Raw genomic sequence first — 15,201 nt, forward strand, 5'->3', positions numbered from 1 at the left:
CAAAATGTGGCTGGATAGTTTGAACTCAGTGTATTATGAAAACATAGTCAAGATACAGTATTTGGTATTGTCTTAAGTGGCTTTAAAAGGATTCAACTGATGAATGAACACAATTTATGAATGGCTGTTACTCATAACTAAAAGGAAACCTCCATGAATACTAAGATCTGGGGACAAAATAGCTGAACAATGTTGCTTTCATACTATGCTTGGAATCTTCCCCAAAGCATCAGGTTGGCTCTTTCTGGAAACAAGAAAGCTGAATTAATGGAATTTCACTGCACTGGTCATATACAGAATAACAGTTGGAAGGGATCCTGGAGGTCTTATAGTCCAACCTCCTGCTCAGGAAGAGACACTATACCATTCCAGACAAATGGCTGTCCAAATACAAGTGCACATGCACACGAGCGCACGCACACACATACACACACAAAGTGGTTCTTGCACTTTGTCGTCCTAGAATTTTGAAGAAGCTCTTGAGAACCTCTTCTTATACAGCTAATTCCCCATTAAAACTAAGAAAGCAGGTTTCTGTCTGGGATTGTCAAGTGATGTCAGATTTTCCCTGTTTCAGTCTCAAAATAGCTTAGATCTTTCTTTTTCTCCTCCCCCTCCCCCTCCCAGCTTTAAGTTTATGACAGTACTATCTCCATATGAGCTTTATCATTCAGGGGCACATCAGGAATCTGTGATCCCAATTAGAAATAATGACAGAGTTTGAAGGGACGTTCTATGAATAGGAAAAAATAGCAAACAATCACCAAAAGAGAGGGATAGCTGACCACAGTTTGTGAGTGTTTGAAACCATCCTAAAAAGCCCCATGCTCTCTCTCTTTTTAATGTGGTGGGTGTGTTTTGAGTGCAGCTGTGTCATTGGCTGGCTTGCTGTTTCCAGCTGACTGTAATGATGTCAGATGTTGTGAGAAGGGCATATAACCTAACAGGTCAATATCTGTAGAAAATGCTTACTTTTATGTAATGGAAAGGAGCTGACACATTTTCTGATTGTGTAGCTTCTTCATCCAGACTCTCTAGTTATTAGTAGGCTTTTAATGTCTCATATGGAAAGTTTAATTTTTCTCATTTAATGTTTAGTTTTTTAAAAAAAATGCTATCTCAGATTATCCATGTTTAGCTATAATAATTCTTTCCTCTAACAAATCTTTTTAATATTAAATTAGTCCTGTATTGACTAGGTAGTCTCAAATAATGTACAATAGAAGAATCCAATATGAAAGTAATGAGTATCACTTTGGGTTATGGTAGTTTTCTGATGTTTTCCAAGTTATATAAATATGTAAGATCATACATCATTTTGTATAACTGTTGTTTCCTTTGATTTGTAGGACCAAAACCCATGTATTTTTAATCTCATTACCTATCCACATTCTGTCCAGTGTCCTCATAGTCATTAGACGATAATATTGAACTTAAACAATTAAAGAAGTATTGTTGCTTTGCATTCTTTGCCTTAAACAAACAAATCAGTCTTTTGAATTCTTATGTTACAGAGACAGATAAAGTTTTCTAAATAAATTGTGGAGTGGGCAGTGCAGACTTTAGCTTCAGTCAGACTGATAAAAGATAACCACCAATTTAAATTTTAACAGAGAATTGTTGAAATCATGAGTTTTTTCTTGCATATAGCTTTAAAGAGGCTATTTAGTTTAGCGTAATCTATCTTGCTATCAACTTTTACATGTGCCAGAATAAATGAGACAAATGTGTAATGTGTACACCTACATTTATGTTGATCAGTGATTCAATTTTTTTTAACGGTGTCAGAAGCTAATCTTTGTCTGATAATTAAATACTTTTGCCAACCTACTTTGAGTAGATTCCCTGATAAAGGGAAGTAGAGACCTTTCTTGATTCTTTCCCTACCAGCTCTCCATTAATGAAAGAGCTTTCCTTCAAGGCAAGAGTACTGATGAGATTATTTTCCTGCTTGAAATTTCTGACAAAATTGAAGTCACAATTGCGTTTCCTGTTGTCTGTTCGAAGGTCATGCTGATAGTGGAGTCAGATTGGTTGGTACAAGGCTGTAATGGGAGCCAAGATCTGGGGGCTATTATAGTTCATTTTCATAAGCGCTGTGCTGGCCCTCCCTTTGGGAGTCCTGAAACTCATAAGCATGCTTGGTGGTTGGAATTCAATGTAGAATGGAAATATGAGGAATCCCCCTTGTTTCTGTACCTCCTGTGCTTTGAAGTAGCATAGATCAATTGTTTCTAAGCATGACTGTACTGGTACAAGGGATGGGATGGACTCTTCAACGGTGAGGTAAATTATTGATAAGTTTCCTTATTTTTTACAAAATATACTATGGCTGTTTTTAATTTTAAAAGATTTGTTACTGTTAACAAGAAAATTTCCTACTCAGCTTTTAGGAACCAAAGTAACAATCTTTGGTTTAAGTGATTTTAATTTATAGGAGTACCATTACTAAAAATGTATGATTAATGAAAATGCTGTAGTTGTATTTTATTTTTCTTATATTTTCTTGGTTTTGAACATTAGTTTGCTTTTTGCTTATATTGCCAATAAAATATTCCTGTTGCCTTCTATGAGAAAATAAGTAATTTAAGATTTGAGAAAAGCAGCTTAAATGGCTAATAAGTTTATAGAAATGTTTGTTATTGGAATAGTACAATTCATAACGTAAACCAGCTTTTCTCATATTAATTATAATGAGAAGTGATATAAATAAGGAACAGTGGGAGATCCAGGAAAAATAAGCACAGGAATTTCTTTTTAGTCGGTTTTCATCAAAATAGATAACATTACATTCTCTCTCTCTCCCTCTCTCCCCCCTACACACTTTCTCTCCCCCCCCTTCTCTCTCATACACACACACACACATCTTATTCTGACATTCCTATTTTTTTGCAGAAGATATGCATTCTATGTAATTTTCTATGTAAAAATGTTCACTTTTCCCTTTAGTAATTTCTTGGAATAGTATAACTTTGAAAGGTGTTTTTTTTCTCTTGTAACCAGTAATTATCGTGGACCAGCACCATCTTGTGGTCTGCCAAGAGGTTTGTATGAATTTTTGTAAATTGGGCTTTTAATGTGAGAACATTTTATTTACATGTATAATTTTAATTGAAAAATAATATTATACAGAATTTAAAAAATACAGAAGCATACAAAAATAGAAGAGAGAAAAAGATATGAAATGATCAAAAAAGTTCGTAAAAGACAAAAGACAAATATATAGTTGTGAATTCACAGCTTCTATGCAGCACTTTTAAACATAATTACTACTTTTTCCACCATCCCAAATTATATATCATGGCTTCTTTCTTCCCCTAAACAATTCTTTTTAACCTGTAAGTCTTGAGATCACCAATACATTTTTGTCCATTTTAAACAAAATCTCCATAAAGGGTTTCCTTTTATAAAAAGTAGTTATTGTTCTTTCCCTAATCAAACAAGCCAATTTAGCCATTATAGCAATTTCTACCATCTTAATGGTCCATTCCTCCATTGTGGGCATTTCTGTGTTTTTCCATCTTTATGCATTAATAGCTTCCATGTAGCTGCTATATATACAACTATGGTAATCCACTAATCATTTATGTTAGATATGGGCTAGATTGAAGAGGCAGGACAATGGTAGAAGGAAAGGAAGAAGAAAGCAGAAGATAATGTTTAGGGTTTCTGGGAAAAGAGGTTTGATGCCTGCCGTTTTTGCCCTATGGAACCTGATGTGCCAGTATACCTAAACTTCAATAGCTTCATGGGAACAGTTCTTAAAATGATTGTTCTTTGTACCACAGTACTACTTTTAAAACAATTTCTAATCATTGATTAATAATTATTGTAGCTGCATATCTAAGGAGATTCTTAGTCATCCATGTCATGGTTGTCCCAAGATGCTTTTTTAAAGAGGCAACTGGACTTTCCGTTTCTTCTTTGAAGACATTTAGCTTCACATCCAAGAAGCTTCACATCCAAGAAGCTTCTTAGATGAGAAGTGAAACATCGTCAAAGAAAAACCACAAAGTCCAGTTGCCTCTTGAAAAAAGCATCTTTGGGACTATTGTAGCTGCAGTTAGTTCAGAAGTTTCCTATTGTATGCACAAGGAGTTTGAAATTATATTAGAGTGTGTGCCTCAATGTAAGGCTACCACTTTATTTGTAAAATGTGCCAGGTTCAGTTCTGTACTGGAAGTCTTTGTTGGGGAACATTAGTGTCTAGGCGGAGAACTATTTCTCTCTCCTGAAGATCGCTTGCCGTGAGATATGTCAAAGACTTGAGCCATGTTTGTGAGACTTTCTCCTCCAGTGCAGAAATAGCAATAGCACTTAGCAATAGCATTTAGACTTATATACTGCTTTATAGAGCTTTACCGCCCTCTTTAAGCGGTTTACAGAGTCAGCCTATTGCCCCCAACAATTTGGGTCCTCATTTTACCATGCATATACACCAATGTTGTGTTGGCTAGAGAGGAAAGAAAGCCCTCTTTTCAGACCCTAGAAGGAGACTGAAATCCTGTACTTGAGAATCATTTGAGAGCTCCATCTCATTCATCGACTACCCTCTCTGCCCTAGTATATTATCGCTGCCAATCAGTGCAGGTGTTGACTTCACAGAGCTATGATGGATCAAAGGTCTGGTTTGGCATTAGGCAATTCCTACAAATTCCATGAAATGGAGTTCTGTTTTATTGTAATGAATGCATTTAATGACCTACTCTTCTGCTCCAGTATAGTATTTACAAGTCTTGAATGGCAGGAAAAGAAAATTGCTAGTCAAAGCAATATGTTCAGGATGAATCAATTCCAAAATTAAAACGTAAAAAAGGCTGATTAAGAATTTAATTGAAGTTGGGGTTGGGAGTCAGATGGCATACACATTTATTAAATAATTATATAGATAGGTTAGATTAGATTAGATAGACAGACCAACAGACTGACAGATAACAGATAGCAAACAATTTGAACTATAACAAGACTGAGGGAAATAAAAGATGCACAGAAATGGATAAGAGCAATAATAACATACAGAGGAAAAGTAGAGGCATGTCAAGAGTAAGAAAGAGTTTGGGTAGTGAAAATAATAAATTGCTAGTTCATTGGCAGAAATTACTTGCTTGTGTTCCATTTGTTACTTACAACCATGTAGTACCAACATCACAGTTGATTAGCACTGTATTGTCTTGACCAGCATTTGACTTGAGAAAGCCTTATTTCAGAACATGGAGGAATTTTGTGATAATAACAAAATCCAATCACTAAATGAGGAACTTCAAGGTGGTACTTGTTGATTGTGCCAAATCCTTGATGTCATCTCTTTACTGACCTTCAGACACTTAAATATATCATTTATCTTGTGTTCAAAACAACTGCTATTTGAATGGAAAAAGAAATTTAGAATAACTGAATAATCCATTGAATCATTCTCTCAGTTAAGGGGCCAGGTAAGAATATTAATCCTCTGGGGTCTAAAAACAATAGCCATTTTTTTCTACTGTGCACTATTCACCAGTCAGTGGGTCAGTGGCTCACAGAGGCTGAGGGTGAAAGACTTGGCACTGAAGGAGGAGAAATAGTAACCCACAAGCAATAGGCAACAAGGAAAGACTTGGAAGTTGCCTTGCAGTTGATTTGCTTTTCATCTTTTGTGATGCTCCCGTCATTATGTTAATAGAGAACAAGCAGGATTTTGTAAGCTATAGAAAATGTGCAAAATTGAAAGACAAGAAATGCATAGTGTCTACATTCAGATTACATGATTTTTAGGATAATCTTTCCTGATCTTAATCTGTAAAGGACATTTGATCTACAAAATCTATCGCTCTGACATTAGCCATGCTATTTGAAGCTAATAGCAGCTATATTCCAAAACACGTGGGGACTCAAGATATTATTTCACTTGATACTATTTCACTTGATTAAGAATTTCATATTCTTATACAGTAATTATTTTGGCATTATAGCAGCTTAGCATTTGGGGATAAATAAATTAAGGGGTATGTGTTCTCTATTCCTTTTGCACCCAAATTATCTTAAATTATTATTCTTATGAAATTGATATTCTAGAGCTTGGCTCAGGCCAATTCATCATATGAATATCATTTGATGCAAACATCTATTTCCCATTAAACATAGATGCCTCATTTCTTCACGTTAATTTCCATAATGTTGATGGTAAGAAGCTGTGGCATATATTTTTCATGTGATGGCCAAGAAAAAAAACATGGATGCCCCCAGTAGTCCCCAAGAGTTGAGACTGCACTTTCCCCACTGAAACAAGGACTATGTGCACACAAAACTGAGGGCAGCTTCCGAAGAAACTGTGTAAGTGTAGAAAAAGATGCATTGCATCTGCTTTAATGATACAAAAAAGTCAGGCTCCATTAAGTTGTGTTGTCATTTCTTTCAATATGCAAATCACAACCTCCCTTACTGCCTGCCATTCATCTAATAGAAAATAATCTGTTAGTGGGCAGAAGCATACAGATTTTGGCACAGTGCAACAAGCAAGATCCTCCAAATCCCCTCTCTCTTTACTTCTGAGAAACAAAGCCATACAGTAAGTTGGGAACCGAGTCTGTGAAGAAAAATGGAACTGCCACTTTCCCAGAAGCCTCAGAATTAACTGATTGGAATCCTCAAGAAACTGGAAAAACCGATACAGAAGGAAAACTGTTTTGAGAAAAAAGGCTATTTTTGTAAGAATAGGTTTAACAATGGATGGAAATACTGCGTAAGATTATTTTTAATTTGGCTAATGTTTAAGTTTAATTTATTGTCTGTAGGGATTGTCTTCGTACAAGTACTGTCATTATGTATTTTTGTTCACCTTGGAACCTTTTTATCTCAGAGTGGCTCCAACAGGAAGGACACTAGCATTGCCCTGTGGTCTTCCAAAGTTCTATGTTTTACTGCATACATTTTTCTCAATGGAGTCTGTTATGTCCTGAGGACTCTAGGAGTTCTCACTCAGGTCCACTCACTTTGTGTGGGCGTTCTTCCCCTTTTCCTCATTGGTTGATTCTCTCCAGCAGCCAGCTATAAAAGCAGGCTGCGGGGTCCAACCAGTTGCTGATTGCTGCGAGCCCGTTCCAGGCGTGGCAAGCACGGTCAGCCCTTTATTGTTATAATAAAGTATTGTTGCACTCATGCTCTGGTTCAGCCTCTCATTGCTCAAACTTAACACTGGCGTACGAGGATGGGATGGCTACCAGAAGCACCATGCAACCGCTGAGTCACTAGTCACCCGATCCGCAGCCCAGAGAGAGCGATCGGCCGACTACAAGAAAGCGCTGACCGCAGCCAGAGAGAGCGGTCAGCCAACAAAAAGAGCGACGTTGATCCGCAGCCAGAGAAAGCGGTCTGGTTCAAAAGAAGCGTCTGGCCGCTTGTTAGCCCAGCTACGGGAAAGTGAAGCGCTGCGAGCATGCAGTCGCTCAGTATAGCGCGAAATTCAAGCGGGTGTCATTTGAATTTCAAACCAAGAGAGACACAGCACAGCGCTGTAGTAAGTCACTAACGCCCACGCTGGCGCGAATCTAGACACCTCCAACGGCTAACAGCCAACGTGGTTAACCCAGAGAAAAGAGAGGATAGCAAAAACCTCTCAGAGCTGATTTCACTTGCAACCCACGAGCGCCGTTGTCCCCAGAGAGATTTTTCCGCAGGTAGCCCAGCCGTTCCCAGCACCATGAGTTCCAACCCAGTATTCCCGGCGTTCAAACCAGACGAAGAGAAGTGGAATCGTATAAGAACCGCTTCAACCATTACATCGATGCGGTCGGCCTGGCGGATGCGGGGAGAGCATCGGAAAAATCCTGCTTCCTAATCTACTGCGGGCCAGCCGTTTCTGATACTGCCGCAGCACTCGTAGCTCCTAGAGAGTTGAAAAATGTCCCGTGGTCCGAGTTGCTTGAGATCCTCACTAACCACTACGCTCCCAGGCCTTCACAGATCGCCAGGAGGTTCACTTTCCATATGAGGAAGCAATCGAGTAAGGAGACCATCAATCAATATATGGCGCCCTCAGAACAGCAGCTCTGCACTGCGGGTTTGGAACATACCTGGAGGACATGCTCCCGATCAATTAGTTTGTGGGGTCAAGGACCTCAACCTACAGAGCGCCTTCTAGCAAAAAGACCTCAACCTCGCACAAGCGGTCGAGGAGGCCCTGGCAGCCGAGGCTGGCAACGAACTCAGCCACCAAAATACAGGGCCCAAGCGCCAAGCTAGCATCGTTCCCAGTCCATTCTGAGGAGGTGGTAGCAGAGGAAACCCTCAACGATTAAAAACGATGTCCACCGCCTCGCCTCGACAAACGGCCGCAGGTAGGGGCCAAACAAGAAAACACCGGTCCACCCAAGCATCACACTGTGCCTAGCCTGTGGGGATCGCATCAAAGGCCACCTGCAAGTTTAAAGGAGCCACCTGTAACAACTGCCATAAAGGGGCACATCGCGAGTCTGCCAAACCCCCAAAGCGCTGCACAGACTCCCTCCCTCGCACTCGGGACCTCAGAGGCAAGTATTAAACTGTCGCACGCACCGCCTTGCCAAGCGTACTTGCCACACTGTTAGTAAAATTTCTCTCTCCGTTTCCTAGAAGGTAAACCGTGCCACATGGAGGTTTGACACAGGGTCAGCACTCTCAATAATTTCGTGGAACACCCTCAAGAGACTCCACCCCAGCCTATCTCACCACCCGGCTTCAAAGATGCGAGTTCGGCCTGAAGGACTACCAGGGAAGACCATTCCTGTGATCGGCAGAGGCAAGTTCTTTGTCAGTTTTAGAACTTTTAAAGGTCACCTACCTCTAGTGGTAGTTAACGACAATTTACCCACCTTATTGGGGCTCGATTGGTTTCCCCACCTCGGCCTAGGGCTAACAGGAGTCCATGCTGTCTCAACCTTAGACACTGACTCCTTATTCGCTGATTTCGCAGATGTGTTCAGCGAGGAGCTGGGGTGTTATAACGAACCCCCATCTCATTCACAGTTGACCCCCAGGCAGTCCCAATCAGACTAAAACCGCGTGAGAGTTCCATTTGCTATTCGACCAAAACTAGACGCTGAATTGGATAAACTATTAAAACAAGGGGTCATTGAGCCAACAGATTTCGCCAAGTGGAGACGCCCATTGTCACACCCTCAAAAAGATGGTAGCCTGAGAATTTGCTCGGACTACAAGACAACAATCAATAAATATTTACAAGTTAGCGCCTACCCTGTGCCCGTCATTCAGCACTTATTGCACACATTCGAGCCGGGCAGTATTTTTGCTAAATTGGACATGTCTCAAGCGTATCAGCAGTTCCCTGTTGATAACCAAACAGCGAACTTCAGACCATCGTCACTCACAGGGGTGCCTTCCGATGCAAGCGTCTCCAATTTGGCGTAGTGTTGCCCCAGGGATTTTTCAGTCCCTCATGGAGCGGATTTTACAGGGCCTCCCTGGTGTGTACCCTACTTCGACGACATCTTGGTCTCGGCCAGGGACAGACCCCAACTCTTCCAGAGAGTGCGAGCAGTGTTAGAGAGGTTCAGACAGCATGGCCTCAAGTTAAAAAGAAAAATGCGCCATTGCCACTAGACAGGTGGACTTTCTGGGTTATAAAATTGACGCCTCTGGCATTCACCCCTGGAGTCCAAGGTCAGGGCAATCCACGAGGCTCCCACTCCAACCTCCAAAACGGAGCTGCAAGCTTTCTTGGGGCTGCTGAACTTTTACGCATCCTTCTTGCCCCACAAAGCCTCAGTAGCCGAACCCCTTCACAGATTATTGGACAAACAGTCACCGTGGCACTGGGGCACAAAGAAGACCAGGCGTTTAACGCCGTCAAATCACTACTCACGTCAGAGGCGGTACTTATCCAATTCGACCTAACCTTCCTTTAGTACTGGCAGCAGACGCATCCCCTTTTGGAATTGGGGCGGTCCTTAGTCACAGACTTCCCAATGGCGCCGAGGCTCCCATCGCTTTTTCTCAAGGACGCTCTCGGCCACGGGCATAATTACAGCCAGATCGACAAGGAAGCCCTAGCAGCTGTTGCGGCCGTGAAAAAAGTTTCACGAATTCCTTTTTGGCCATTTTTCGAACTGGTTACGGACCATAAGCCCTCCTGGGCCTACTGGCCGGGACAAACAGACCCCTCAGGTCCTTTCCCCTAGAATGACAAGGTGGACACTCTTCCTAGCGGCCTACTCCTACAAACTTATTCACCGCCCGGCAAAACACTGTCCCACGCCGACGCTCTCAGTCGCTGCCCCTTACCCGCTCCGGCTGAAGACCCCGCTCCTGTCAACGCCATTTTCGAGATCACCCAGTTGGACCTGCCCATCACCGCCCTTGACATCGCCGCCAAAACCAAAGGCAGACCAAACGCTGCCCAGGTGCTCGACTGGGTGAGGAGGGGGTGGCCGGGTGGCATCGTTGATAACAAATTAACTCCATTTAAGACTCGCATGCAGGAGCTGTCCAGTTTGCAGGGTTGTCTACTATGGGGCACTCGAGTGGTCATTCCGACCTCGCTGCGTACCCGAGTCCTGGAGCGTTGCACAGAAGGACACCCTGGCATCGTGAGAATGAAAGCATTAGCACGCAGCTACGTGTGGTGGCCGGGTCTAGACGAGGACATTGTCAATTGGGTAAGTTCCTGCAACATCTGTCAGGAATCCGTCCTGCTCCCCCATGGCCACCCCTACCAGATGGGAGAGCGCCAGCGGCCCCTTGGTCTAGAATCCATATCGATCTGGCGGCCCCTTGCATGGGAAGATGTTCCTAGTGGTCGTGGACGCTTATTCCAAATGGATTGATGTAGCACAGCTATCCCACGACCACCACACTAGCAATCACCAACGTGTTAATGCGCCTGTTCGTTACGCACAGACTACCCGACTCCATCGTCTCCGATAATGGCCCACAGTTCGCATCAATAGAGTTCAGCCGTTTTGCTGCCAACCTGGGCATCCGCCACATTTTCACAGCCCCATTTCACCCTGCCAGTAATGGGTTGGCGGAAAGAGCCGTCAGGACGACCAAAGAAGCCCTCGCCAGGTTCAGCAGGGATGACTGGCACCACAAACTCTCACGTTTCCTAATGAGCCAGCACTCAACCCCCTGTTCAGTCACCAATAAGTCCCCAGCAGAGCTCCTGATGGGCCGGGCGCCTGAGGACTGTATTGGACAGACTTCACCCACAATACTGCCCTGACTCTCCCCTCGCTTCCACTTGGGGTTAGACATTTTATGTTACAGGAGCCTGTATTCGCGAGGAATTTCGCTGGGGACCCACTATGGATGCCAGGCGAGGTCATCGCCATCACCGGGCCGAGATCGTATAGGGTCAGGCTGGAGGATGGTCGCGTCTGGAGGAGGCACATAGACCAACTGCGGAGGCGCCACAGCACCCTTGCCAGCAGAAATCCAGGGTCACCAGGCGAAGGGAACCGCCTCATCCGCCTCTCAGCCTCATCGCTCCCAACGTCCAGGCCGCACCAACAGCCGTTCCGGTCAGCCCGAACTCGGACAACAGCGCCCGAGTTGACCAACCTGATCCAACCACGGGAACTCGCCCCCAGTATCCAGCCCTGTGAGTCCCGAGGATGCCCAATCCGGAGGCGCGTTGGCGACTCGCTGCGGCTCAACCGTCACAGACTGATTCTGAACGGACAGACAATGTTCCCGAGCTGCGCCGTTCCGGGCGCCAACACAAACCCCCCGTCTACCTCAAGGACTATGCATGTTCGCATCTGGGGGAAGGGGTGTTATGTCCTGAGGACTCTAGGAGTTCTCACTCAGGTCCACTCACTTTGTGTGGGCGTTCTTCCCCTTTTCCTCATTGGTTGATTCTCTCCAGCAGCCAGCTATAAAAGCAGGCTGCGGGGTCCAACCAGTTGCTGATTGCTGCGAGCCCGTTCCAGGCGTGGCAAGCACGGTCAGCCCTTTATTGTTATAATAAAGTATTGTTGCACTCATGCTCTGGTTCAGCCTCTCATTGCTCAAACTTAACAGAGTCTTTTTATTTTAAAAAATGCTATTTGATTTTAACAGCACTATATTTTTGTCCTTCAGTATTGAAAGACTTGTTTAGGATTACTAAAAGTTAGATAGGCATTTTTACTTTTTGTTGTTTCCTTTTCAGAAATAAAGTTTGATTGTATTTAGACTTTGTCAGATTGCTATGTCTCCCAAAGGAAGGAGGATTGATTTTCCTAGAGACATATCATAGCTCATTGGTGATGATACAATATAATTCTTTTTTCTTTTTATAATTTTCTTTTTTTGTTTGACTTGCTAGTATGCTGGCTTGGGAATTCTGGGAAATGACTTCAACACATCTTAAACATCCCAAGGTTCCCAAGGCTGAGAAACACTGCCTTAGCATGCAACCTTTTGTTGTGAAAATCTATGTATAATTCCTGGAAAATAATTACATTTATCTGAAATAATATAAAGGAATAGAAACAGACCTCTTGAAATATAAATGAACTCTGGAGTGAAAAAAAAAATCAATTTTATAATTTTCTACATGAGGAACAAGAAGAGTCATTTTGGTCTTCATTCTTCTCCTATGAGGATAAACTGAGAAAATGCACAGCCTTCCTGGTTTAGTGAGATTTCAAAGCCACATCACCCCTCTCCTAATGCAGTATTCCCTTATTTATGCACAGTGACAATTTCCTATGCACAGTATGGCAAAGGGAAGTTCTGACTGGTTTGACAGTATCTATTGTGTCGTCTCCTTAAGTGTTTTAGTGTTCGAATTGCCTTAGAATGCTAAATAGTTTTAGCATTTTATGTATTATATGTGTGTCTTGGGAACTGTCTGAAACCACGGGCATGGAAGGCACATGCATTAATTAAATAATACACAAAAGGAAGTGGCCAGTGGAAAGAGGATGGATTCATAATAGTGAAAGTTTTACAATTACATCTTCCAAGGGACACGTACAGCTAGTTGTTTAATGTCAGATCTTTCATGTGCAGATTCATCTTTCACCCAAAATGCATTCACTTTATTTTTAAATCATAAAAGGGAGAAACAAATTACTCATTCTAATTGGAGATGCATAATCCGGCATCTCCAGACTATACACAATGCATAAATGTCTTGGGTTCAGTAACTCAAAAAGTTGCAATCAATTTATATTTTCAGATAACAGAAGAGGAACTCATTAAATACATTATTAGAAGATATTGTTTATTAATGTTGCTTAACATGTTTCAATATATTGAAATGCAAAGGAATTAAAAACTAATTCATTTTTGTCATGGCTTCCCTTACTACATTTACTGCACTTAAAAGGCAGGTGTGTCCCAGACCAGAAAGAATTGGACCCCGTGTTCTAAATACTGATCAGTATAGAGGGTTAAGACAATCTCAGATGAGCAAAAAGTCCACTAGCAAGATCAAGAGGAAGAGCTAAGAGACAATACTGTGAGGACATTTAGCTTCCCTGTGGCAGACTCTTAGAGGAAGTAAATAAACCTTTTAAGAAGCATATGAAAAATGTTGCTGATTGGTACAAAAATAAGAGGAATTGACCAGTGCAAAAAGTCATGCTGGCACCAGTCTCTTGGGGAAAAAAGTGAGCATGGTTTCATCTACTATTATGTAATATTTGCCTTGTAATTTCTTTACAAAGAAATTGCATTTATTACTCTTCATAAATGTATTGATGAACTATTTTTCAATTGAGAGATTGTGATTTATGTTTTTAAATCTGACTCATCCCAGTGCCTTCTTGTTGTGATTTACTGTAGCTCTGAACCTTAGCCAGCATTGATTGATGACCATAGAAGGGCCATATCCTATTTAAGTTGCAAATACTGTATCTGGACCACGGGTAGATGACAAGAAAGAGCTACAGAAAACACCTCAATGTGTGCTCTCTCTTTAAAGAGCACAGTGGGATAGGATTGGCCATTTTTTTAAAAAAAAAGCTAGATATTTGGATTCTGTCTTGCATTTTGTCAGAAAATGATCTGGTAGGATACATATATGCTTACCAGAACCAGGACTTATTCTTCACCAGTGTTTTATTTGGTTGTCCAGTACATTTTGGAGTTAACATCCACATGCATTTTGCCTATATATATACAGGCATCGTTCCCAGCTTTGGAAGAGGGGAGAATAACTTTAAGATAGTTATCTAATCCCTTTGTTTGCTGAATTGTGCAAATCCATTTTATCTATTTTTAGCTAAATTATGGTTTGTTCAGTTGTTCCAGTTGCTTGAATATGTATAGCACTCTAAACATTCTCCAGGGTTCTGCATGCATAAATTACAAAAAATGTAATTGGATAGTTGGTGGTTCCACAGCTTTTGTGGAGCTTGATCTTTCAATTCTTGGGAGAAAAACAGATGAGAAGAAGAGGAGAGGCTATTCTTGAAAAAGCACACGCACACAGCTTAAAAATGTAATGGGTGGAATGGATCATAGATGTGTAAGTTTTGTGTGTGTATAAACATACTGGAAAATATCTACAGAGATGATAACAGTGAAATTAAAGTTCTTGTTGCAGGAAGAAAGAGCTGAACTCTTCTAGTAGACAAGGGAGATGTCTCTTTGTGTTTATGAGTGCCAATGGTGTGGCCACAGGAGAATATCGTTTGAATTATTTGGTTTATTTTAATAACAGCACTTCATATCTGAAGAAGCAAGAGGAGTTGGACTTAGGACATATGCTTGCTGAGTTGTTCAGCTTATTCTACATAGGGCAGGGTGTAAAGCCTGGTGCCAACATATCTTGGAAGTACTTTGGTGCTTCAACTGACACATGAATGTGACCACAGCACAGGGAATTTTATGCTTTCATTAGCCTTTTACCTACATTTACTTCCTCATGGGGTTTGGGGTTGTTCTCATTGCATTTTTAAAAAGAACGATTGGCTAATCTATTGTTTTCATTTGGAACTGGCACTAACAGCAGCCGACAAGACAACACACAAGTTTCCAGCATATAGATATTATTAACTGGATCATTGGAACAAAGGAATTTAAAATTGGTAGGCATTATTCTATTTCTAAACCTCTCTTCTTTTCATCTTTTACTTTGATAGTTAAACATTTAATAACTTTTCATAATATTTTCACTAAGGAATTTATTTTCACAGTATAATTAAAGCAAATTCTATTTTAGATTTTGTAGAAAGCAAGACCCTCTCTGGTTGTGCTTAATAAGAGATAGGACATGAGATAAAAATCATTTTC

General features: G+C 41.5%; 1 protein-coding gene across 18 annotated transcripts in view; it reads left to right on the top strand.

Annotated features, from left to right (window-relative positions):
• The window catches only part of NR1H3 (nuclear receptor subfamily 1 group H member 3), a 39,384-nt gene that overhangs the window by 4,436 nt on the left and 19,747 nt on the right, over window positions 1–15,201 (top strand). For 2 of the 18 annotated variants that reach the window (XM_087921534.1, XM_087921536.1), the window contains exon 2: window positions 14,918–14,996. The exons of 10 other annotated variants lie outside the window; for them this stretch is intronic. The gene's annotated coding sequence lies outside the window, so the exon portion shown is untranslated. Of the gene's footprint in view, window positions 1–2,110; window positions 2,287–3,003; window positions 3,045–14,917; window positions 14,997–15,201 lie in introns of those variants that run through there. 6 more of the 18 variants (XM_087921529.1, XM_087921535.1, XM_087921537.1 and 3 more) reach the window with 6 other exon arrangements.

The sequence above is a fragment of the Pseudonaja textilis genome, chromosome 1, assembly GCF_049901715.1.
Source record: "Pseudonaja textilis isolate UNSWEBS1 chromosome 1, rPseTex1.2, whole genome shotgun sequence".
NCBI lineage: Eukaryota > Metazoa > Chordata > Lepidosauria > Squamata > Elapidae > Pseudonaja > Pseudonaja textilis.